This window comes from Lontra canadensis, unplaced genomic scaffold (genome assembly GCF_010015895.1).
Source record: "Lontra canadensis isolate GAN:19392208 unplaced genomic scaffold, GSC_riverotter_1.0 scaffold293, whole genome shotgun sequence".
Taxonomy (NCBI): Eukaryota; Metazoa; Chordata; class Mammalia; order Carnivora; family Mustelidae; genus Lontra; species Lontra canadensis.
In genome coordinates, this window is record NW_022631287.1 from 55,410 (window position 1) to 78,291 (window position 22,882).

Genomic DNA, 22,882 nt, shown 5'->3' on the forward strand with positions numbered 1-22,882 from the left:
CTAAATGTAAGCTCGTACAGGGTTTCCAGTGTGAATCCATTAACACACAGATCATTCTAGCCTTCTCCCTTTGCTTATCTGTGAACTCTCATTCCAAGAATGAGAAAACTGATTCCTATCACTGGTTATCCTTCTATTGATTTGTTCATTCCCGGTGTACACGTGTACCAGTAACTATTGTTAATCTGCACCCCTATGGAAAGCAACTTGATTGACAGAGTGCAAAGCTTATGTACAGTTTATTTTGCCTTTAGTTGTATAGACTCTCCTCATTCCAGAAGTTCCTAAGGTCAGAACCACCCCCCATCCTCCCCACCCCACCACGAGCACACATCCCGTCCGTGAAGTCATTTTTTGTGTTTCCATTCTGCATCTCATCCCTGGGATCCCTGATCTCCCAGATAATTTTTTTTAAATCTGCATACATTCAGATTCATGCTTAACACAGACTTATTTTAATATTAAAATAATGTTTGGGGTGTCTGGGGGGCTCAGTCGGTTTAAGAGCCAATTCTTAATCTCAGCTCAGGTCTTGATCTAAGGGTTGTGAGTTCAATCCCCTCATTGGGCTTCATAGTGAGTGTGGAGCCTACTTAAAAAAAAAACAAACAAATAAAATAAAGTTTTAAGTTATATAACAACCAATGAAAGTGACAAACCACAGAGATTTATTAACACAACAAATATTTTCCAAGTGCCTCCCTTATGTCAGGCCTTATAAGGGTGTGTCTCTGAGGGGGGGCTCCATCTCGTAGTTCCCTTGGAGCACCCCTGGTGTACCCCTGTAAAAGCAGGGCATAGGCACGCCAGTTCAGGAAGCACAGACTAAGGAAACTAGATTGTGCTCTTTATGGCAACATCTCTAAAATTCTAGGATTTTTTAGAATTGTGGAACCCTATCTCCCTCAGTGGTTCCAGAATCTGCAAAAATAATCTATTTGGAGAACTGCATTTACATAAGGTTAGAATTTGTTTTGTTTTGTTTCCTTACTGCTCCTTTGCTTCTAGTAAGAAAGTGATTTAAACTGCAGGGGAGAATAATAACTACCAAAATCAACCACCAGCTTTTGTCTAACACAAATGCCGTCCGACTTCAGCGATAATCCCCTTTGTCATTCCGGGTGTGCTGAAAACAACAATTAAATTGCTCTACACTTGCAAGTGATCTACTCTATTGTTGTTTTATGGGCTTTATTCGTTGCACCCGCCCCATTATCTAAACAGCTAATGAAATTGCGAGTGTAAAATTATGCCAATAAAGGAAGGGAAGGCAATCATTGTTTGTGGCTCTTATCTTTGGGGCAGGGGAAGAGGACATGCAGGCATTAGCAAATTCACCAATGGATTAGCTTTCTTCAGAACTTTAATGTTTTGTGAAGCTTTCCAAGGTCATCTTGCTGTACTCCTAGGGTGACCCTCCACCTCCGGTTTGTCCCCAGTGGGAAAGGCTTATCTCTAACATTGCCTCAACAGGTTGAGAACTTGGTAGGAGCAATGCCATGGAGTCGTAGGACTGAGTGAAAAAGTAGGAAAGATGACAATCGTAATATTTACCTACTAAGATCCTGGGTCATATCATCTGATGTGCAAACTTCTGCCATGCCGAGGAATACAGCACTCTCTGGGGGGTGGAGACCCCCCTGTGGCAGAAGAACTGTTGGCAGGATCTTTCAGGGCATTCGTGACTGACCAAATGACTGCCTCCATACAAAGGGGAACTGGAACCCGGAGAAGGAAGGAGTTCAGGCTCCAATCCTTGGGCTGGAGATGCTACCAGCTGCTTAAAAATGCTGAGGAGTTCCGTAACAGCGGAACTCTATTATGAAGAGACAGACAATGGCTTCTCCCGAAACTTTCCAGAATATTACTGTCGTTCATGGGAGGTATGTTGACTTTGTTGTCCACACATTTGCTTTTAAAAAATTAGGGACGAGAACCAGCTTTGTCAGTAAAAACAAGCTTACTTGAAATTCTGTCCTCTTCAGGCTGGAAGGATGGAGTAAGACAAGGGATGGCTGAGCTGGGATCCTGAAGCCTGGTCTACGTCACATCGCCCATAAGAGCCGTGATTTGAGGTGACCTGTGGCAGCCACTGGGAGAGCTCCCAGGGCTCCAGTGATTGCAGTGCCCATGCTCTGAGGGGCGGGAGATGCCTGTTTAGAAGAAGGGTGGGATTTACCCCAAAGGGAAGAAACAACGATCACTCATCCTAGCAGAGAGGGAGGGTGAGTTTTCAACTGGAAAGATAAGGTTCTTCTTTTCTTTCTGGGAACTGAGTTGGGCTTGGACTCTGAGGTATGGGGAGGCCTCTGGAACCTAAACCAGGGTTCAGAGCTTGGGTCTGAGCCTAAAATGCCAACAGTATACAGTTCTAGAAGCAGTTGTGAATTTCCCTTAGCTTGTGACCCAGTCTTCTGGTCTCCAGCATACCACGTGTGGTGTGTAGGTGTACCATAAGGACAACCATTGCCTTCCTACAGCTGCAGAAAGAGATGCTTAGGATGACAGAAATGACTGGCCTAGAAGAGCTATACTCAATTTTTGGGGGGCGTGTCACAGGGGAACTTTATTGGGAAGAAACATGGTCACACACAGCAGGCATGATTTTCCTCTCATTCTTGGTCTTGTGCACGCGTGTGTGCACATGCACACACACACACACACACTCACACTCATCTCCAGCTTCTGCCACACTCATAGCCCAGTTCTCAGCCACAAAGTTGGGACTCTCCTTAGTTCCTCAGACCAAGAGGCAATAGGGACAGAAGAGGGTCAAGGGGGTGAGCAGTGACCTGGTTCATAGGAGGGGGGCGTCTCAGGAACGGGGTACAGACAGCAGTGGTGAGGTCTCCAACCCCATACTAATCCTCTCTGTGGAGAGTTGGGGCAGAGCAATGGGCAGGAGTGGCTCAGTTCTGGGGCTCCTCGGGAGCCTCACCCTCTCTCCCCTGGTGTTGTCAGCTGTCCCCAGCACCAGGTTGTCTTGCAGTCCCTGCGTGATGAAGGTGCCGTCTTTGTAGGAGTCCTTGGTGAGGGTGTGCAGGTCAGCCATGGCCTCGTCCGAGGTGGTCTTGGCCAGTGAGATAGCCTCCTCTGGGCTGTTGGGGATCTCATAGGAGAAGACCATAAAGCTCCTTGAGGTCAGGCCCAGGCAGGTGGGGTTGGCGGGCAGCCATTTCCTTGCTGACGTCTATGGCCTCCTGGCAGGCTGACAGGGCAGGGTCGATGATACGCTTTCGGTCCTACCTTAGCCAGGTAGTGGTGTAGTCACCCTTCAGTTTCAGGTGGAAGACCCAGCTTTTAGCGTCACTGGTACCTTCGAAGAGGTGGTGTCCAGCGGGCCCACTGCATCGTCACACACCTTCTCCCAGTCCCTACCTTCTCCCCGGACCCTTCCCTTCCTAGCCCTCCTCCTTGCTTTTCTGCTCAGCACTGAGCAGGCCCCTCCAGGCAGTGCTCTGGCCTCCCACCACATCGTCGCAGGCCACTGAGAGAAGGTTTCAGTCTTCACACGGTAGCTCCTTGCCTTTTCCATGGCGCCCTTCACAAAGGCTGACATGTCCCCATAGCCTTTGCCTGCTCTGCCAGCTTGGCCTTCTGGATCACAGGGGCTCCCTCCGTGGCTCTGGGGACATACAGGCAGGCAGTGGGCTAACCGGCTGTCTGGGGACCAGTGTCAGACTCTGTCAGGGCTGTACTCTTACAAGGGGCAGCAGCAGTAAAGACCGTAGGCCAAGGAACAGGAAATAAACAAAACCAAAATCTTGCTCCTGAGAACATACATTTTGGCACCTTGAAAAGCTTCACACCAGCTGAGAGGCATGGGACAGGGATGTATGCGCGTGTTCGGGAGTGGGGACTGCATTCAAGTAACTAAAACCAGAGGGGTTCGTGCATGAACATCTTGGGAGTGCAAAGATAGTAACCTGTCTTCGGTTCAAGGTCATAGCTTGGGATGCCAGGGACACAGAGGTCACACTTCATTTTCATCAGCTTCCCAACACTTTTCTGCAAAATTTCTGCCACGGAAGGTACACTATTGCTCATCCATACTTAATTGGAAAAAACCAGCATTTAAAATAGAACAACATTTTAAATATTTGAAGATGAGGGCAGCCTGTAGGAACCACGCATCCCCTTTCTCCGCAGAGCGCCTCGCAATGTGTGTTCATGGGCACGCACAGTCACTGTTCTCTCTCAAACATCCCTCGTGCAGCTGGAGGACTTATGTTCTTACAATCTTAAAACCTTCGAAGATAACTCATGCTACAGTAACAAAGGTAATAAAATGTGTAGGTGGAAGCTTGCCAAACATTTATAGAGTACCGTACTGTTCATACAGCGCTTTAAAAATATTTGATCTCATTTGAATAATACGTTTCTGCCAGTGTACTGGGAGAGGTTTCTTTCTTTTTTTATTTTGCTTTATTTTATTTAACCTAAGATATGCACAACAACTCATTTAGAAATACTAAGCAGACGTTAGCTCTGCCCAGCACTCTGGATTTAGCTACCCAAGGAGAACTATGTTCCATTTCCTTTTTTGGTATCACAGGCTTTGATCTCTAAACAAATACATGAAGTGGGTCTCTAAACTCGGAGTGGAAGTAAGCTAATCATTGACATTTGAGACACTCTACTACTTGACACACTTTCACAATAAATGTCCAGCCACTCCACCAACTAAGTTCCTACAGTGGCAAAGAATTATCCCCTTAAGGGACCCACGCAGCTCTGTTGGGGTGTTTGGTGGCCTGCAACCTGTCTGTTCCTTTTTCCGTGTCCCTCGGAGTGCCCAGCTCAGAGATCGACACCAAGGGAGTGGTTACTGTGTCTTTGTTGAACAGGGAAAAATAAGGTAATTGTTCCAAAGGGGAACTCTGTCCGTCCCAGGTGTTTGCTAACAAGTGACAGGTTGAATCCTCTTAACTACTGGGTGAGGTATTAATCATAATCCTACTCACAGCTGGAGAAACTGAGGCTGTGATATACTGAGAAATACGTATTTGGTCTTTGTCCTCAGTTCCTGGCACGGAATTCTAAAACTCTTGTAATTTCCTGAGCGAGAGGGGTGATAAGGGCATCTTTTGTTACAACATTTGGTCTTGGTCCCTGACTCCTGTCCTGACACAAAGAGTTTTAAGCTGTTGGGATCTCTGGAGTGACAGGAATGTGTTTTGCATGCTCATGAGATGACTGGTGGTTAGGGAACCCAGATAGCTCCAGGAGGGGGGCAGATCACCAAAAAGACCAAGACATGATCAGAAGCTTGGAACTTCCCTCCGCACTCCCTGACTTCAGGGGGAGTGAGGGAGAGGCTGGAGATGGAGGTAATCACCAGGGTCTATGCCTTAATCAATCATGCCTATGTAATGAAACCTCCATAAAGTTCCTGAAACTAGAAAGTGCCTGGGTGGCTCAGTCAGTTAAGAGGCTGCCTTTGGCTCAGGTCATGATCCCAGGGTCCTGGGATCAAACCCCGCTTCGGGCTCCTTATTCAGCAGGGAGCCTGCTTCTGCCCCCTGTCCTGTTCATGCTCTCTTCTGTCTTAAACAAATAAATTAAAAAAAAAAAAAAAAAAGGGATCCTGAAACATGTCTGGGGGGTGGGGGATGGTTAGAGAGCCTCCTGGTTGGCAAACACTTCAAGGTGCTGGGAGGGAAATGAATTTGAAAAGGCATGGAAACTCCAGGCCTCTTACCCATATCTTGCCTGCTGCATCTCTTCAGTTTGGCTATTCCTGACTTGTAGTCTCTATCACAAACCAGTCATGGCAGGTAATGCGCCTTCCTAAGTTCTATGAGCCACTCTGGCAAATTACAGAACCCAAGGAGGGGGTGGTGGAAATCCCCAGTTTATAGCCAATCACTTAGAAGTTTGGGAGACCACCACGACCTGTGCTTGTATCTAAAACAAAGGGAAGATTTGTGGGTCGGAACCCTTAATCTGTGGGGTTTGACGCTACGTCTGGATAGCTAGGGTCAGAATTGAATTGCATGGTAGGACACTCACTTGGTATCTGGAAAGTTGGGGAATTGCTTGGTGTGGAAAACCCACATTTAGTGTCATATGTGATATGAGTAAAAATGGTTTATAGAGGCCCACAGTGGTTATTAACTCATTTAACTTCACGCTACATGAGGGTGGGAGAGCTGGGATTTGAACCAAATACTGTGTTGTCCCCTGTTTTATCTGTTTAACTACTGGATATTCGTATCAATGCTAGTGTTGATAAAACATATATTTTGTGAGAAACCAACACAGTAGCTCCTCAGAATGAACACTTTTGTGTCCTTTACCAGAGCAAAAACAGCCTAAAGTCACCACTGAACGTCACATTGAGTTTATCTGACTAGAGCGCTGTATCTGGAAGTCAAGACCTGCTCCCAGCTTCCCTATGGACAAACAGTATTACTTCTCACTAGATACGTGGTCTCTCATTTTGGCTCATTTTCTTCTACCCTCTCAAAATATAAGCAACTCATTATCTGTGTGTTTGCTTCTGAGGTAACAGGAAGCTTCCAGAGATCACATTGTTTGCTTCAGTGGGCCCAGTTGGAAGAAAGGTATGAGAAAGAGATAAAGGATCACTCCCACTAACAAAAATTGAACCACTACAACCACCACCATCATCGTGGGTGTCATCACACCCTGATCCAGTTCTCTTAGGCAAAGACGGACGGCTGTGGTAGGTTCCTCCTCCATAAGTGAATATCGCAAATGATTTTCCTTTCACTAAAAAGTTGTATCCCGTAATTACCCTTGCCTTTCAAACTTCAAATATTTTAAACACGACTTTGACAGGGCATGGACTTTTAGTAAATAAAAGCAAATATCCAAGCCGCATTCAAGGCAGAAGTAGTTTACAAACTTCTCTCTTCGATCACATTCTTCTTGTTGTTTATTGGGAAGTGGTCAGCTTCAAAAATGTCTTCGAGGTAAGTTTGAATCTATCTTTTTGCCTGACTCAACCCCTTCTCACTGCTCAAAACATATACACACACACTTGTTTCTTTAAGAACATTTAGCTCTTGCTTATGGATTCATGTTCTACATACACCGATGTCTCTCTCAATGCCTGGTTTTCAAGGTTCTCGGTTAATATTCTGTATGTCAAATAAACCAGTGATCAGCCTGTCTCTCTACAATGCAGCTTTTCATCTTTAATAACCTGTAACATAAAACAATCTCTATGCTTAAAAACTATAACCAATCAATAATAACTATTAATTAATTTCTTAACCTATTAGATTTTGAGCACACGAACAGATGAGGTCCTTTTCTGAGTATCAGTGTGAAAAGTGTGTAAGAATCCATCGGAAACTGCCCTCAAAGTCTGGGGTGGCAAGCTCTCTCCATTCAAAACGGATTTGATTTTTGAAAAAGGTCTCATTCAGAGGCAAGCTGTTGAGTAACAGGAATCATGAAGCTGAGTTTTTATTAGAAATAAGCTTTTACTAAAATATGGCAGTGATTCTCAGTGGGAAATAAAAATTCTGGGGATGATGGAGCGCCTGGGTGGGTCAGTGGCTTAAGCCTCTGCCTTGGGCTCAAGTCATGATCTCAGGGTCCTAGGGTTGAGTCCCACATCGGGCTCTCTGCTCGGCGGGGAACCTGCTTCCCCCCTCTCTCTGCCTACTTGTGATCTCTCTATCTCTCTGTCAAATAAATAAATAAAAATCTTAGAAAAAAAATCTGTTAAAAAACATTCTGGGGATGGCGTGTTGGTGATGTATTTTGAAAATGTCTTCACAGATGGGAAATAGGAAAAAAGATCCTGATTTCATTCCATAAACAACAAAAAATAAATTTCAACTTTAAATTTCAACTTCTTGGGTGATATGTCGATGATATGGGCATTAGGATACAGAATAGTTGATGGTCTTTTTTTCACATTTCGAAAGATGTATATATTTAGAACGGTTAAAAGATATTGTACTAGGACTGTGTTTCTTGTGTGGCTCCTATTCTGACTTTAAAGGCAATTCACAAAATAGGAGTCCAGAAATATTTTGAGAAATGGCAGCTTCATTGAAATACAGCTCCAGTCTTCTAGCGCAATCATTTTGAAGGTTAATGTTCATTTTAATACTATTTTAGAAAAGATTTATTTATCTATTTGAGAGCTAGAGAAAGAGAAAGAGCAAGGGGTAGGGGCAAAGGGAAAAGGAGAGAGAGAAGCAGACTCCTTGCCGAGTGCGGACCTGGAATCCTAGACTCGGGCTCAATCCCAGGACCCTGAGATCAGGAACTGAGTGGAAGTCAGATGCTTAAACAACTGAGCCACCCAGGCTCCCCTCATTTTAATTTTTTTTTAAAGATTTTATTTATTTATTCGACAGACAGATCACAAGTAGGCAGAGAGGCAGGCAGAGAGAAAGGAAGGGAAGCAAGCCCCCCGCTGAGCAGAGAGCCCGATGCGGGACTCAATCCCAGAACCCTGATATCAGGACCTGAGCTGAAGGAAGAGGCTTTAACCCACTGAGCCACCCAAGTGCCCCTCATTTTAATTTTAAAGTTCTAGTAATCTCTCTTAAAAATTAGATGAATACTTGATAATCATCTTTCTTACCCAGATGCTTCCATTAAGAATTGAAAGGCTTTGCAGACTTCAGAATAAATTTTTCACAATCCTTATGAGAAAAGAGGAAGTCATACAGTATCTCTTTACATGGGTGCTCAGGATCTCTGAGAAGTTCAAGTCTTAGAGAAATACCAGTTGTAATTCGCCATAGTTGGGGTGGATTTTTGTTGTTGTTGTTGTTGGTGGTGGTGGTGGTGTTTGGGGCCAAACTTAGTCCCAGGTGTTATGTTTGTAAAATGAGATCCTGCAACTTCTGTTGACCTATGTAAGCATGTTCGTGATTTCTTCTGAAGGAAAATGGGTCTTTCGAATCTAAACTAGCACCCCCAGGCTTTTTCCTGCCCAGGCAGAATCACCTGGAATTACCAAGCACCATTAAAAATAAAAAGCCAAAAAACACTGTGATAGAATCTAGATTAAACACACACACACACACACGCACACACACACGCTGGCTCCCGCTCTGTAGTTCGTCTACTGTCTAAGCAGAGAGGCAGGGCGGGCATCAGGGGTGATGCCTTACTATTTCCAAAATGGAAACCGAAATGTACTTCCTGCCCCTCCCAAGTCCCCTGTTTTGGACATACAGGTTTTGCCAATGTCCATTTTCGTAGACAAGAAAGTACCCAGTCTGGTGCAGGGTCTCCGCCGACCGCTGTTTCTAGAATCTAAGACCCTTTGTCTCAGGACTGTGTGGCACATTTGTGTCACCAGGCAGCTGTGCATTCATGCCGATCCACTGATGTCAAATGTTGGGAAGGAATTCCCTGACGGGGCTCGGAACAGGATTCAGCTATTCTTAGGGTTTCAGCTGCTGTCCTAAACAGTTCCATAGGATCAAGACATTACTCTCCTTCCTTCTCTTGAGATAATTTGGGAAATGGGTATTCGGTGGAATGTTAGTCTTTTTTAGAGCTCTATGTCTGCCTTAAATTAAACAAGTTCTTACACTTCCTTTTAGCAGGCTGATAAAATGTAGTTGCTGAGTCAGGTGTGGGGGAGCTTAGGAAATTATGGGAAAATCAACTGAAGGGCTGGAGAATCTCTCACTGCAATTGCTTCATGAGTGAGTCGGAGAGTAAGACTCATTTTGGATCCTCTTGCAGGCTAATTTTCACACTGGGTTCTGCTGAGCATCGTCGCTGTGAGGCATGACTGTGAGGAGGAGGGGCAGGCACAGCCCCCGCACCCCCCGGGGTGCTTGTTAAGATTTAGAGTCTCAGACCCACCCAGATGTTCTGATCAGCCCCTGTTCTATCCACTCCCAGCTGATTCTCACACACACTAAAAAGAGCTTGAGGAACACCACTGATTCAGGTTCCATAGATCTAGGATTTGGAAGTTGGGGTTCTGGGCTGTCCCCACCCCCATTTTGAATTCATCTATTTTATACAGTGGAATCTCCTCCATGCTTTCATTTGAAGAAGCTCTTCCATGACCAAAACCAAAACCCAAACCAAACCCTACTTCAGGACAGAGAAAGCCACTTCCTTTGTCTACTGCAAGGACACCGCTCTGTACCTCTAGCAACAGATCTGTACAACTCAGGGGTTCCTGAGTGAGTGTTAGCTTGAGTAGCTGAGATTAATGCTTTACCCTCCATTGCACACCCAGGACTATACCTGCCCCCTCCAGGCCTCAAATCTGGCTTTCGGTTCAAGAGTTCCTCATTTCAGACAAGATCTGGCGTGTTCAGGGTGGTACGGCTGTAGACTAGAGGTCCTCATTTCAGACAAGAGTTTCAGAAGGTGCCATGTACAAACGTGATAATGGAAAGCATCCCACATGTTGGTTTTTAGGTCACACAGAATGAAGACATTAAGAATGTGTTAATATGGCTGCTTGCAAGACTATTTTGTATCGTGGTTTTTGCTTTCCTAAATGCCCGAAGTAAGTCTTCCCTACTGTGTCAAATTTAGCAAGCAATCTAGATGGTGAAAGAAACTAGTGGACTTCCAAATTTTAAAACCATCCAAAATTCATCTAACCTTCCAATGAGTTTCATATGTTATAAAAACTCACTCACATGATTAGGCCAACTGGGTAGCATAAAAACTTCAAACCCATAAAATACAATACATAGTATCTCACATATTGATTTATTAAGCACCTACTATATACAAAGCTTATACTAAAAATATTTTAAGAACTACAAAGGAGGGGCGCCTGGGTGGCTCAGGGGGTTAAGCCTCTGCCTTCGGCTCAGGTCATGATCTCAGAGTCCTGGGATCCAGCCCCACATCGGGCTCTCTGCTCAGCCGGGAGCCTGCTTCCCTCTCTCTCTCTCTGCCTGCCTCTCTGCCTACTTGTGATCTCTCTCTCTCTCTCTCTGTGTCAAATAAATAAATAAAATCTTAAAAAAAAAAGAACTACAAAGGAAATAATATACTTGGGTCAGGTCTTCAAGAAGCGTACAATCAAACAGGATGTAAGAGGAAACAAAGAAATGCTCATACTACACTCTGTAGCAAATGCAAGGATTAGAGCTCTGTTATTATATAGAGAAAAGGGAAAGTCAGAGGGCTATTTTAGATGTTTTGCTCCCACAAAGGTGAGGTACACAGTTTAAAGATGCACATTTTGCCTCGGGTCCCGTGTGTGTGTGTGTGTTTGCTATCCCCTGTGCATGTATTCTTCTCTGGGTATTTGATTTTGTATATAGTTTTTCTTCTGCTTTTATAAGTCTTTAAAAGAAATCTTGCTTTTGAATGTATATGCACTAGAAAATTTTAAAGCTAACCCAGAGGCAATTACTGTTGTGAATTTCGTGTCTCTTTCAGAGCTACCCTGTGAAAAGCATAATGTATGCACATATTTTCAGTCCCTTCTTTAAAAAAGATAAATAAATAGTATACATGACACACACCATTTTTTTATTTTACCTTGGAGATTAGTTTAAAGAAATACATACATAGCTACTGCATTTTTTAAACGGCTGCATAGCGCCCAATTATCTGAACTGAATTCATAGTATTTTACTATCCATAATTGTTTTAACCAATTCTCTATTGATAACCATTTATAATGTTTCCAATATGTTGGTATTCTTGTAAATTCCTAGAAGGAGAATTAAATATGTGCATTGTCTTCCTTTAATAGTTACCTTGGGAATTTTTTAAGTGAAAGTACTTGAAGTCTAAAATCAGCATTTTTACCATTTTCACAAACTATCCAGTCTATAAACACTTCAACTCCAATCACCTCCTCCTTACTTCTATACCATTGTTGTATTTTAATTGTCTTTTTTAACTCTGAAAGGGTATATTATTATTATTGTTTCTCACATTATAAGTTTACATATACAGACAATTTTACTAACTTCTCTACCATTTTTTTCTTTCATCCCAGACCTTTTGTTGAGGATTAGTTTCTTTCTATATGAAATGCCTATTTATAAGTTGTAGCAAAGGTCTATTTCTTGGAAACTCTATTAGTGTTGATTTGTCTTAAAATATCTTTATTTCAGCCTCATATTTGAGTGATAGGGTATAGATAGAAAACTTTAGTTTTCTGAGTTCACTTTTTCTCGGCATATTGAAAATATTATTCCACCAACTTCTGATTTTACTTCTGATTACTTCTGGTAAGAAGTCAGCTGGCAGTATAGCTGTTGGAGAACTCTTCTTTGGCCATCTTTTCCTTCTGGCTGCTCTAAGACAATCTCATTGCTTCCCTTCTGCAGTTTGGTTATGATGGGTACAGTTGTAAATTTTTAAAAACTTAACTTTCTTTGAAAATGTCTTTCTTTTTAAATGTTTTTTAACTTTTTAAAAATTGAAGTATAATTTACATCCAGTGTTATAGGTGTTTCAGGTGTACAATATAATGATTCAACAACTGTGTACATGACTCATCAAGATAAGTGCACTCTTGATCCCTTTTATCTAGTCACCCCCTCCCTTCATCTCTGGCAATGACCAGTTTGTTCTCTGTATTTAAGACACTGTTTTTTGTTTGTTTCTCTTTTATTTCTTTGCTTTGTTCTGTTTCTTAAATTCCACATATGTGAGATCATATGGCATTTGTCTTTTTCTGACTGACTTACTTCACTTTGTATAATATCCTCTAAGATCATTCATGTTGTTGCAAATGGAAAGATCTCATTCTTTTTTATGGCTGAGTAATATCCCACTGTATATACACATCTTTTTAGTATGAGTGTTGTGATCTGTCAACAGTAACAGAGAATTATGAGCCATTTTCAATTTAAATATTACCTCTTCTCCATTTTCTTTATTACGTCCCTCCAAAATTCCAACTGTGGCTTTATGATTCTACAACTCATTCTATATTATAAGGTTCTTAATGACTTTTAAATTTTTTCTACCTCATTTCTTTCTGTGCTGCATTCTGGGTAATTTCTGCTACACTATTTTCCATTTCACTAAATTAGTCTTAAACTGTGTCTACTATGAATAATGGGCTTGACTTTCAATTGCGCTCTTTTTTTTTTTTTTAGTCATTCTTTTGGAGTCTTCCAAATCTTCTTGACTGATTTTATAATCTGTCATTCATGCCTTTCATTTATGTGTTTCTTGTGATATTGACTATGGGGACTTATGTTCCCTAGAATTTTACCTGTAATACTTTTCGAAGCCTTGGTTGAAGGTAAGTTCCTTCAAAAAGAATATGCATTTTCTTCTACCTGGTACCAATAGGGCATTCCCAACTAAGGGCTACTTTAAAATCAATTGTAGATTTGAAGTACTGTGAATTTGAGCAGAAAATGCCCATGAAAACTGGATTCTACTTATGAACTCTCAGGAGAAACATTTTTTCCTTCAACCCAGCTTCAAGGCTGAAAGAAACAAGTACTTTTAAGCAGTGTTTTCTGTGCTTTCCGATTTGTCTGACATTCCTAGATTGCTTATAAGTTTTCCTTTCAGATTTTTGCCTTCAGTGACCTCAAGGATTTGTCTCATGTCTTACACATTGCAGAGTGTTTAAAAACAGGAGTTCAAAGTAATCAGGGTTTAATACATTACCTCAGAGCAAAAGCCAGATTCAGTGTTTAGTTACCTCTATATATTTCTCCTTTTAATTAACTTTTACCTTCCATTGATTTTCTTTCCTTTCTAACTTACTCTTGCATGCATTTCGAAAGCGGTTTATCTTTAAAAAAATAAATAAACAAAAATAGCACCTATCTTTGTTGTTTTCAGTGGGAAAGTAGATTATGCTCTCTCTTCACAATTATGTCAAGAAACAGAGGTCTATAAAATTCTCAAGTGCTGAACTTCAGTTTCTAATTACTTCCCATAGACACTTCAATTCTTGCCTCTCTGAGGCACATCCTAAAACCACAATCATGGGGGCAGTTACGATACAGTCCACTGGGGAAGCCGGTACCTAGCTAAGGAAAAGGAAAGGTCTATAGGCCTGCTGCGTAGCTGGGCTACACTGGCCCTGTGTTTCTTACTTGCCCACGTGAGGGGGACGTTGTCTGAGTTTCTCCTACCACCAAGTATTCCTGACGCTACTGAAATTTGTTACCTAATACAATTTTGTGACCAGCTTTGAAGAAAGTATTAACTTTATGTTGAAAGACTCTGTGTGTGTGTTTATAGAGTTCAGGGTACAGGAATAATTTGGAGAGTGTTCTGAGAGTGTCTTAGTCAGCTGAGGCCGCCGTATCACAATACCACAGACTGGGCGGCTTAAACAATACAAATTTATTTTCTCATAGCCCTGGAGGCTGGAAGTCCCAGATCAAGGCCTGACAGGGCTGGTTTCTGGTGAGTACTCTCTTCTGGCTTGCAGATGGCTACCATCTTGCTTGTGTTCGTATGGTGTTTCCTCAGTGGGAGCACACATACATATAAACACACACAGAGAGACACTGAGAGAGAGAAAACATGATTTCTCTTGTTTTTCTTCTTGTAAGGACACTGGACCTATATAATCCATTTGGATCAGATCACCACCTTAATTTAGCCTGAATTTCTTCCTTAGAGACTCCATCTCCAAATATAGCTACACTGTGGGTTAGGGTTGTTACATATGAGTTTGGGAGGACTACGTTTAATTGTTTTGATACGTTATGTCTGTTCCCCAAAGGGAAATGGACCATTTGTCAGGAAAGAGAGTAAAATGTTAGTGCTCTATTTATAATTATTTCATCTCATCCTTCTATAATTTATTTTGTGGTGTCTCATAATACGTGGAATGTACTGGTACAGTTTTACTTGCATGTGTTTTATATAATCATAAACATACTTATAACAAGGAACATGTCTAGAACAGTTACAGATGGGTGTGTTTCGCAAAGGCTCAGAGAAACAAAGATGGCCTTTTTCATGGTGTAAGCATTCATGAACACAGTTAAGATATTAAAACTTGATAGCAGGAATAGGTCACAAGAAAAAAAATCATCAAACAAATAGGGAAGGTTGATAAGAAGCAATGAAAAGGGAACCCCCTGACACCCCACCACTAGAGGAAAGGAAATGGGAAATGAGAAGAAGAAAATGAAATTTTTATGTCCCAATATCTTTTAGTTGTCTGCTTTGTGTACCCAACTTATTCTTAATAATCACCCTGGTGGCGTGTTTCCAACTAACCACAAACGATAATCATGTAAATGTTCGTATTTGTAGGGTACAATGATATCTGGCAGTGGGCTCTGCGCTGCTCACAGAGTTTATCCTGAACCATCTATGTGTTCCCAATAATGTTTGGTCTTGATGCAAACATTCTTTCTGTTGCTTGATTAGAGGATTGAGAAACAAAGCTAACTGTACCTCCATGATACTCTTGAGGTCCTGGAAAGCCCATTAACTATTTTTTGGGGGGACAGTATTTTAAAAACTTGATGTGTTGAAGTCCCTTCTGAAAAGGGAAAAACCAGTCAGGAGATTGGCTACCCTGCAGTCAGGGGCTGGGAAGGAGTCCTCTATGGGCTTATGAAGAGGCCAAGAGCCTGGGTCCTTCCCTAACTGGCCCCATGAGGCATGTAAAGATTTTATTTATTTATTTATTTGACAGACAGAGATCACAACTAGGTAGAGAGGCAGGCAGAAGGGGGGCGCGTGGGAAGCCTGCTGAGCAGAGAGCCCAATGCAGGGCTTGATCTCAGGACCCTGGTATCACAACCTGAGCCAAAGGCAAAGGCTTTAACCCACTGAGCCACCCAGGTGCCCCAGCATGTAGAGTTTTATGTGTAGCCTCCAAGTTGTCCAGAAATCAGAATGGCAGCTTCTGATCAGCTCCTACAAATGGTCAGGGCTTTTCTCTCAGAAGCAAACGCAGAGGCACGCAGTGCCCAAAGAACAAAGTCCTCATGAGCACCCACATTTGCAGAGAATCTGGGGTGTATTAAAGGGAGGGGAAGATTCTCTGTCTCTTATGGTACCACAGAGAGACATTATGGGTACGGGGGCTGGGTGGGAGCAGGATGAGCCTAACTCAATTATTTTATTCTCTGCTAGGTGTTCAATGTACCAAAATGAGTAAAGCAATTTCACTTCCAGGAAGAATTCACACACAGTCCAGGATTCAGTAATTTCCCTACAGTTGTCTTTTTTTTTTTAATTAATTAATTTGAGAAAGAGAGTAGGGGGAGCGGCAGAAGGAGAAGGAGAAGCAGACGCCCCACTGAGCAGGGAGCCGGATGCAGGGCTTGATCCCAGGACATTAAGATCATGACCCGAGCCAAAGGCAGACACTGAACCAACTGAGCCACCCAGGAGTCCCTCCCTACAGTCTTCTGATAAATTATATGTGCATTTGGTTTTCCTGGGGAGGCAGTTCTTACTTGCAAACATGTCTGTGACCCCCCTAAATGTGAAGAATGTTTGTCCTAGAGGAATTAGAAGCCTACCAGTGCTTTTTCTTGGGTGACTTTTCATTCCAAAGGGTGTTAGTTCTTAGATGGAATGGTCAAAGACACGCAGAGTGAAATAGAAGGAACTGGAACACCCTTTCAGAGGTCAAGCCCTTTCTGACCCCACTGCTGAAGGGCAAGACAAAATGTTCCTGGCAGACGAAGGCAGTGGCATCGTTGCTATTGGGAGATTTTATTTTTAAAAGAATTTTAGGCTTTTTTTTTTTTTTGACATTCACTTGGATGACTGATAGATTTCTCCTGAAAATCAAAATTTGTTAAATCCCAGCCTAAGCACTTTGAGTAGAGAGAGAAGGCTCTATCATAATGTTTTAAAACTTTTTTTCTCCTACACATCTTCAGGGAAGGCAGCACTATGCTGAGGAAGACATGTGTGGCGGAGCACTGATTTGTGAAAGCCTTTCATCGTAGCGGTTCAGGGCACAAACTCGGAGCCTGAGACCCAGGTTCAAACCCCAGCTCTGACGATCTGGCACTACTTCGCCTCGATTTCCTCATCTGTAAAATGGGAATTGAAATAGTGTCTGCCTCATTGCTGTGATTTAATGAACTAAGGTATGTAAAGTCCTTAGAACAGTGCCTGATTCATTGTAAATGCTACATTCCTGTTTGCTAATATTATTATTATTATTATTATTATTTTAATTTATTTGAGAGAGAGTGAGAGCTCAGGCAGGGGGAGAGATAGAGGGAGAGGGAGAGAGAGAATCTCCAGCATACTCCCAACAGCATGAAGAGCCCATCACAGGGCTTGTTCACAACCCTGAGATCATGACCCGAGCTGAAATCAAAAGTCGGACCCTTAACTGACTGAGCCACCCAGCACCCCTACTTCTGCATTTGCTAATGTTCTTAACAATACTTTCCCCGCCAGTTCCCTCTTGTACCTTACCCCTTCTCTCCATTCCATAATTAGACTGTAGCAGGCAATCATTGGTCCAGGGAAGGGATATAACAGGAAAGATCAAAGGGAAAAATGTCTCCATGGGCTATGAATTTCAAAAGAACAGACTGTGAGGAAACAGAAACAGGGCAGAGGTAGATAGGCAGATGAGAAGTAGGAAGGCGCCCCCCCTTCACCCCCACATACACACTGGTTATGAAAGGGTGTCACAGGTGGGGAGGAGAACCAATTAGACCAGGGGAGTCATGAAAGCAGAGAGCTGGTGGGTGTCCGAGGAGGGAGACCATGAACCCTGGTCCCCATGTCAAATATTAGAGATGCTTGGAACCTGAAACCAAATAAACAAAAACAAAAACCAACCAACCAACAAAAAAACCTTCACACGTAAATTCATAGAATCTACTAGACTCTAGAATCTAGAGTGAACCCGTGTCCTATCTCTTTAAGGTTCCCGGGAAGTGGCCATGACTCTCTAGTGTGATTTGGCAGATGTGGTCTCAGTCAGCCTTCAGAGTCCCAGGCCCCATCCTGGCCCCAACATGGCTTTTTGGCTCCCAAGAGCAGCATGGAGGATGCCAATGAGGCCACCTCAGTAAGCACATGGGTGGTGGTCATGTTAGAGGAGATGGGGCTTCCCAGTAGGAACCAGAATGAACAGATGACACCGAGAACGTAGACCAGCTACTTCCTCCCGGTTACTCAGTCCCTCCCGGTACTTGTGATGCTACCCTGGGGAAAAGGGAGAGGACAGAAAATGGACTCTGCCACCCTAAGGGGGGGGGGAAATGAGACTTGAAATAGAAATTAAATAGAATTATAAAAAAATCAAGACACTTTTTTTTTTTTTTGGTCCATTCAGATTTGCAGAGATTCATACCTGCTCTACCTGTTTCCTCCATGACTCAGACGTTGGGAAAATGAAGTCGGTTTTGGCTGGGAAGATTTAACTCACCACCGGCAACGTGTGAGTCACCAGAGCATGTCTCCACTGCCTGTGAGAGCCCCACAAAGATGAGCAGAGCCTGGGAACTTGGGAGCAGCTGACAGCATGAGATCACGGTTGTAGCCCGTGAGGCTGGGGAGGAGGGGATTGTCATATGTGTGCTTTGGAGCTCTCCATCATGAGGAAGAGGAGGGCAGCTGAGACCTCTGTACCTCTGTGCGAGGCAGGAACTAGGGAATATCCGTGCCTGTTGGGTTGGAACACTATTACCTACATTCCGACTCTTTTCCAGTCAGGACTCTCTAGCCAACTATTAATGTCTACTGTATTCCAGGCATTGTATTGGATGTTAGGAACATTCCTGGGTGAATGGGACAAGGTCCCTGCCCTAGGGTCCAGTCTAGTCTCCCAAAGAGGTCCTTCAATGTCAAGTGGGCAATGGGTACAATGGGAGTCCAAGAGAAAGAAAGTTCATGCAATTTCAGGGCTCTCGGGGGAAAAAAGAAAGCTCTTAAGCTGGGTCTTGGAGGATAAATTGGTGTTCATCCAGCAGACAGAGTGAGTGGGACAGAAGTTTCTGCAGATGACACGACCTACGCAAAGGCATGCAGGAGAGGAACAGCAGAGAGAACACAGAGAACAAAGCAGGTAGCTTCTCTGAGCTGTCAGGTCAAGTCACGATTGGAAAGGTGGAGTTAGAGATGGGAGCTTGGGCCAAGTCATAGATGCCTTGAATGCTCTGACTAGGAATATAGCCTCTGTTCTGGAGTTGACAGGCTACTGATGGATTTCTGGCAACAGAGTGGGATTGCCAGGTTCATATTTGACATGTCTGGCTGCATTTGGGGGATAGGTGGGTGGGGATATGAGGGACAGCAAGAATGCCACTTGGGATGGCCCTGTGGGCCTCTTGCTCACCAGCTCGAGCATGTCCCCAGGTTGGACCACGGGCTTCGCAGACTCATCCACCAAGTCTTGCTTGTAAAAGGAGGTCCCAAGGAGGTTTCCAACTAAATGGGAATCCTATTCTGACTGAAAGGGATCAGGCACATCTGAGCTGACAGCAGGGACTTAAGCTGGCTTCTAAGGACTAAGAGGAGCAGCAGACCACTCTCCTCAGCTTCCAGACGTCTAACCTGTTCCCCACCGCCCCCGCCCCCGGCAAACTCACAATCTAGATTCACCAACCTCCCAGCTCCCTGGCTGGGAATAGCCTGGCTGCTATGCAGAGTTCTGTCTGCTCTAACCATCCCTGCTCAGCTGTGCCCTGCCCAGTGGGACAGTGATGATCTTGGAATGAGCAAGCTAGCCATCTAGCCGGTCATTGCACTGGCTGGCCGGTGCAGTAGGTGGGGCAAGCATCTTGGCACGTTCTAGAACTCCCAGCTTTTTAGCCTCAAAGCAGAGTATGGAGCTTTAACCTGCTTTTGGATGATTGCAGAGCCTCACCTACTCAGAACTGCGTTCTCGTAACTAACAGTATGTCTGGGGCTTCTGGGGGTTGGGGTAACTTGATACCAGCTCTTGCTAAGTCATTTGGCTGTATCTATGAAATACTGTTCTCAGTTCTGATCGACTTCAGTCTGGCTCTCCCAATTCATTATTCATGCCTGTGTCTCAGATTTTCACATCCTCACAGCCACCGGTGGCCCAGCAATACTGGCTGGAAAGAAGGGAGTGGGAAGGAGTGGGGGAAGTGGGACAGTATAGAGGAAAACCTGGCCAAGGGGCTTGGGGGCTCATGGCAGTGGGGTAGGTCCGGGGATGGTGGGACTCAGGGATGGATAGGTTAAGAAGGAATAAGGGGCGGGGGCTGGGGGGGTGGGGTGAGGGGGTAGGAGGCTCCAAGAGACAAGAGTACAGGGCAGAGGGAGGTGTGGTGCTGCCCTGGAAATGGAATTATGTGACATGATTGCAAGATCAAAATGCAGCGCTTGCTCTTGATTAAATTAGTTTATCTCTGCAGCACAGAGCTGAGCGGCAAAACGGAAGTTGGAGCTGGGTAGGAACAGGCAAATGAGCTCGCCTGTGCAGCTTCTGAGAGAAGCAAGAGGGGGCTTTGCTGCTGGCCTGTTTTCTGAGGAGCCATGATGATTCGCTTTAAACAATAGATTGTCCACTCCCCCCCATCAGACTCCTCCCTCTTTCGTTTGTGTATTCTGGTTAATTGCATTGACTGTTTCAGCAGATCCTGTTGGAACTGTGGACTTACTGACTTCTGCACATGGAAGGGTGGGCTGGGCAGGGTGCACCAGCTGACACTGGGGCGTGGGGGTGGTGGGGGGGCGCTGAGATGAGCAGCAAGCCGGGCAGTGCTGACACTGGACAGATCCTGGAGCTCCCCTCACCCCACAGTCCTGCACCCAGGCTGCACCGAGCCTGGAAGCTTCGGCGAGGAGGGGATACCCAAGTCCAATTTCCACCCCCTGAGGTTTAATTTGACTGGTCTGGAGTCAGACCCTTGCATCACTATGAGAAGAAGAAAATCAAGCGAGTCTACCATGCGGCCAATGTGGAGACCCCAGATTTAGCCCAAACTTCTCCTTCCACCCAGAGGAAAACTGAGGCTCCCAGGGATACTGTCTCATGCCCTTATTTTGACAGCTAAGAAAGGCAAGGGTCTTCTGATCCTCCAGGCCTGGGGTCACACAGCTAAGCTAGATACATCTCCGCATGAGTGACTTCAGGCAGGATGTCTGACCCTTTGTATGAAGAGGCGACTGAGTGGTCACTCCCTAACATGGCCATTTGGAGCTTCACGCCCTCCAGGGAGGTGAATTCCAGCTCCATGAACATTTTGCAGAACCCCGAAGAGAGGTCTGCCATGTAAGTGCCTCCCACACGGCAGCACACACACGCCCACCACACACACACATACCCAGGCACACAAAGGGTCAGCATTGCTTTGTTTGTATTTGATGGCAGGTGGCTTTGTTTCTGAAAGGTATTCACTGCTGTTGATAAAAAAAAAAATGTGGAGTGAAAAAAGTGAACCAAGGGACCCCTAGTGCTGATGTCCCATTCTAGAAGCATTCCCTTTGATCCTGGCTAGGGCAGGGCACTTCTTAGAAAGCTTCAGACTTCCTACACATTTGATTGAACAAGGAGACCTGGGGACAGTAAAAGTGAACTCTGAAGTGGAGAAATCAGGCAAAGGGATGCATGTCTTTCTTTATAGGAAAAATCCGGATTATCGACGGTGTGTGGAATTTCAAATGCAGAACACAATGTATAGCTTTCTCTTTTTAACATCAAACTTCAGATGGCTTTTCCTTTTCCTTTAAAAATATTTTTACAACATAAATAGAATAGCTTTGCAGCCTAATAATACTCAGGACAATTATTCCATGATAAATTATAAATAAGAGATTAATTTGACTTCACACAAGGCTGCATTCCATTTTGGAAGCTCTTTTGGTCCCATTTGAGGGCAAAAGGAAAAGATAACAGATGAAATAGCTTAGCATGGAAACAAGCTTCTTGAACATTTGTTTTCATTCATGCTTAAATCCAACTGAGCACGGCGTAGAATAATGCTTTTCACAACAATGATGTGGGGTAACCCCCTCCCACAGAATGTTTCCAGGTACATCTTAAATCTTAGACCATGGAAGAGGAAAACAGCCTCTCAGAACACACCCGTCATGTGGCAACGTTCACTCCTGGGAGAAATACCTCCCCTAAATGTTATAACTGGAGGCTTAATTTACATATCATGGAATTCATATTCATATGTGCTCCATTTAGGCTTCATTATGGTTACAAATCTTCTGATGAATGAGACGTCAATAATCAGAGGAACTATAGATGCAGAAACAGGTGAAAAATAGAGGACACCAAACATGACCATAAACACGAGCCTCTGTAGGCAGCATTATGGAGTCTCAGACGATGACCGTGTCGTTCGCTAACCTGTGAGCAAAATTGCCAACTATTTACCTTAAAAAGGGACATTGGTGGGCACCTGAGTGGCTCAGTGGGTTAAAGCCTCTCCCTTCAGCTCAGGTCATGATTCCAGGGTCCTGGGATCAAGCCCCACATCGGGCTCTCTGCTCAGCGGGAAGCCTGCTTCCTCCTCTCTCTCTCTCTCTCTGCCTGCCTCTCTGCCTACTTGTGAACTCTGACTGTCAAATAAAAAAATAAAAATTAAAAAAAAAAGGGACACTGGTAATTTAAATTGCTTAAAAACAGGCATCTCATGGGTGCATTATTAAGGTTTTTTTATGGCTTCAGTGGGCAATTTCAGTATCATCTCCCAAAGTTTTCCAGGCAGAAATCCTTCCAAAATTCTATGAGAAAGAAAAGCTCATACTGCAGACCTCCATGGGCCCTTGAACTCTGTGCAGAAGATGGCCTATCACCTATAGGCTGAACAGTAATGTGGTTCAAAAGTGTGCCATCTTGTCACATCACTGTGCATTTTATCATTATAACCACTATGATGTATACGTTTGAAAGATTTTTAATTTAATTTTTTAATTTTTTATTCTTATGTTTGAAAGATTTTATTTATTTATTTGACAGAGAGAGACACAGCGAGAAAGGGAATATAAGCAGGGGAGCTCCCTGAGCAGAGAGCCCAATGCAGGGCTCAATCCCAGGACCCTA

At 43.9% G+C, this 22,882-nt stretch overlaps 1 pseudogene; it reads right to left on the reverse strand.

Moving 5' to 3' along the window:
• Window positions 1-2,909: 2,909 nt before the first annotated feature.
• On the reverse strand, window positions 2,910-21,100 carry LOC116862667 (annotated as a pseudogene).
• Between the last annotated feature and the right edge of the window lie 1,782 nt (window positions 21,101-22,882).